The sequence below is a fragment of the Nanorana parkeri genome, unplaced genomic scaffold (genome assembly GCF_000935625.1).
Source record: "Nanorana parkeri isolate BGI_ZX_2015 unplaced genomic scaffold, ASM93562v1 scaffold996, whole genome shotgun sequence".
Classification (NCBI taxonomy): Eukaryota; Metazoa; Chordata; class Amphibia; order Anura; family Dicroglossidae; genus Nanorana; species Nanorana parkeri.
In genome coordinates this window covers 592406-596693 of record NW_017307264.1, presented here as the reverse complement: position 1 = coordinate 596693, position 4288 = coordinate 592406, and positions in this window count along the sequence as shown.

The following is a 4288-nucleotide window of genomic DNA, read 5'->3' as shown; positions in this document are numbered from 1 at the left end:
GTTAACCCAAGGAGTCTCTTGTCTCTTCCTGGAGATGCTTTGTCTGCACACCAATCTGCTTCAGAAATGTGTCTTTATTATTGTTCTTGCAGCATAATATAAATCAAAATGCATTTTTAATTATTGACAATTTGCCTAAGGGACCCTGCTAATTGACTTATATTATGCTGCAAGAATGTTAATAAAGACAACATTCTGAAGAAGATTGGTGTGCGGACAATGCATCTGACATGCTGTGGTGCCATCCACCAGTTGTTCCAGCACCCAAGGAATTTAAAAGAAGGGACTAATCGGTACAGAGTATGGCAGAGATGTTACTATTCTTGCTTGAGAGAGACACGACATATAAGGTGCGCAGGCGGCAGACCACATTACCAATTGCACCATATTACACAACCTGTTTGCCAAGACAGTTCTTGCAGCACACCAAGTAACAGAAAGGAAGACAGATAAGTCCTATTATAACAGAAGGACATTTGGTAGAGGCATTGGTAGTCTCTGGAAGCCTCATCACATTGGTCTCTGCCATTCTGGCGGACCCTGCCAAGCTTGGACCGCATTGGAGTACTTGGCATACATGGTGATGCGAAAGATTGGTGATGCGAGTCTACTGGGGTCCTCTCAGGGGCAAAAGCATGTCATGGGACAGGGCTTGTAGCAAAATTAAAGAAACAGCCAGCACTCCAGCACTTAAACACCATATATTAAAAACAAAGGTGTTAGTTGCATTTATTTGGAAATCTATGTGGAAGCCACAAGGCCTTGTCAAAGCCCCTCTGTGTAGTTTGGTCCCTAACTCTATTCTAACACAGCTCCTATCCTGGGATATGCAAAACAATAAATAGATTTAAGGCAGGTATGTCTGGGGGGTAACTAATTCCTCCTTAAAGGTGCAGAGACTTCCAGTGTGTCTCAGCAATCAATAACTAGCTTTTTAAAACAAGATGCACATTTCCAGCATACTTACCAGCCATTCAGCAAATTGATGCCACACTGTGTATGTTTGTATCAAGAATGGATAGTTCAAACTAGGGATGCACCGATACCGATAATAGTATCTGTGCCGATACCGGATATTATGGGTCGAGTACTCGTACTCACACAAATGGTCCCGATGCCTAGCCTGATACTGGAACTTCAGGAAGCCAGGGAGCGAGTCATTACACTCTGCCTGATTGGCTATGAAGCTGGCTCCATGTTCCCTTGTCACCAGGGAGCATGAAGCTGGCTTTCCGGCCAGTCAGGAAGCCGGGTAGCATATAATCACTCACCGTCTGGCTTCCTGATTGGTCGTCAAGCGGGCTCCATGCTCCCTCACCTGCCCCAGCTTCCCGGGTAATCAGAAAGCCGGGCGGCGAGTCATTACACACCGCCCAGCTTCCTTAATTGGACTTCCGTTATCAGTATTCAGTATCGCCGAGTACCAAAAAAAATATTGGTACTCGATGCCGAAAAATCAGTGCATCCCTAGTTTAAATTTCATGGGGGTGCTAGTGACAGTCACAGTCGAAGTACACCATCCTGTCCCTCACTGTCAGCCACAGTTAGCATAGGAGGGTGCATGGCCAACAGTGTATCAGATACCTGGTGGAGGCCAAGATGACAAGAGGGCTTTCCTTATAACTCTGGTCCAAACACCCCTGTAAGAGAGCACAGGGAGTTAGAGGGCACAGAGTGGCATGATTGCCGAGAGTCCAGATCGTTGAAACAGCTGAGCAGACACTGGTACACAGCAGACTGGAAGCGTGATCAGGACTAGCAGTGGTCAGTGGCAGAGAATACAGGGAGTAGGCGGGGAAGCAGGCAAAGTCGTAGGCAGGAGGGGGCTGAGGTCACACCAGAAGATCAGCAGAGAGAAGTTGTGGTCAGGAACTGGCCAAGGTCAATAGCAAGGAGGCAGAGCAAAGAGAAGACCAAGGGCAGCCTGAGTCAGCAATGGGGAAGCAAATCAGAAACTGGCTCAGGGTCAAGTTGCAGGGTAATCCAGCAACTTCCTAGCTTGGCACTGTTTCATAAATAGCCCATCTGCCAACAAGCCTGGAATTAGGCCTGCACGGCCATGCACCTGCACGACCACATATCCAAGCTCTTTGAGGTTAAATGTGTTAGTAAAAGGCAGTTAACCTACCAGGATGTTTTTGGATTATGGGAGTAAAGTGGAGAACCCAGAGAAAGCCCATGCAAACAAACCCGAAAATGACAGTGTCATTTATGGCAATCTAACCCACCCCCATAAGCAAGACTGCTAACCATAAACTATTTAAATATTTTTTTACAACTGTCATTCAAATAATTAATCAATATACCAGTCAGACCACACCCCCATTTTACCAAAGCTACTGTATATGCTGTTTGTACCATAACATATCTCTCAGGTTTATTTCTCTAATAATAACATGAACACTAGGTAGGGTTCTATTGTAAACTGGCAACAGAATAAGTAATATACATCTCCATGGAGACACCCAAGTGAGCTCAGAGCTCTCATTGCAGTCACAGTAAGGTGATCGGCCTTGTTTGTTTTTTTTTACAAGTGGCTTATGAAAAAATCATTCTTCAGACAATACCGAAAACCACAACAATTCTGTGGGGTATTTTTACTTCCAGGAAGTAACCAAAGTTCAGAGCAAATGCTTTCTTTAAAATGTAAAAATAAAGCAAGTTTTCTTCCTGCCAGCCATATTGACTTAAAAAGGTTTTATTCTTTGTTAGTTTGTGCATTAAAAGCCAAAGTCACTGCTTTGTGATATAGACACTTCCCATCGTATCCATCGGCAGGGTCCTTGCAAGATCTTAAATACTCCAGCGATGGTATGATGAAATCACAAAGAGGGGCAAAGGCTAGTGCAGTCAGTGGTGGCCCAGATAGGGTTGCCACCTGTCCAGGATTCACCCGGACAGTTCGGGTTTTGAATGCTGTGTTTGGGTTTCATGGCAGCAGAAACCCGGACACAAGATGTCAGGCACACAGGAGAAACCAAAATTAAGATAGGGGCTACTGCTCCCCCCACTGAAAATAGTCTCAACTGTGATATTTACATATGAAGGGGTGGCACTATTTACATATGAAAAAGCCGCAAATCATTCTTCCAAGAAAATTTCCGTGTCTCTCTAGAGTGTTCGGGTTTCGATGGAAGAAAAGGTGGCAACCCTAGGCCCAGACTGCAGCAGCTTATAACCGCTTCCTCCCCTTCCCCATCAGGGACATCATACACAATAAGGTAAGTTAAAAGGACTTAGGAAGGAGCTTTTTGAAAAACAGAAACTGTGAATGGGATTTGAAGTGGGGGTCTCAATTCTGCCTGGAGATGGGCTTTACCTGAGATGGGCTCCCAGGCATCAGAGCCTCCTCAACCGGCAATAGCCCAGGAGGCAAGGACCTTTCTGCATGGTCAACCCAAATATTTATATCCTCCTAATGGTTGACTAGCGATACATAAATATTTGTAACTCACAATTATTGCATCTTCTTGATATTTTACCAGGGACACTTCCGAACAGCACTAAATATAGGCAAGAGTTGCTCCTGCTCATGGCAGGGTCCTCACATATAAAAAATGCTTATTAGAAAATAGATATTTGAAGGCATGAAAGCAATATGTTATACAGTAAAGTATGGATTTATTTGTCTTGCTATTTTGAGATGTTATAAAATAATACCATCTGTTCTCTTGCACTCCATGACAGCACATCTGAAAGGGGATAAAGGGGCAGAAAGAGAAACAGTTACAATTTTAACTCCTCCACACGTTCCTTACCGACTTTCTCTTTTCCCCTTTTAATGCAAATGGTGTCCATTTATGGAATGTAGGTTACATCTTAATGGAGATTTTGTCTCTCTAGCTTTATTTTCTTTTCTTTTGCCTTATCCAGGCGATTCCAGATAGGTTGCCCAGCTGTAAGTTTTGTTCGTTAGTTATTAGTGTTGGAAACATGGGAGACCAGGGTACTAAAACCAAAGCCAAAGCTGCACTTTCATCTCCCTTGATAAATCTCATGGATTAGGGCTTTTGGCATTCCCTACAATATGAGTTTAGTTTCTGATTAGCTACTTTATAAAGCTGGAGTTACACTTTAAATTCAAAGGGACCTTCCTCACCACAAATTCTATATGAATATGTGTTGGATAATGATTGATTAAATCAGCCATAATTTTTTCTCATATCTTGGAGATTCTATTAGCATAAACCACTGTACTGCCTAGCTCTGCTGTTCTGCCAAGGCCATTAAAATAGCTCAAGACTGGTACACAATGTCATGCTTCACCTTACCTTAAAGCAAATTTCTG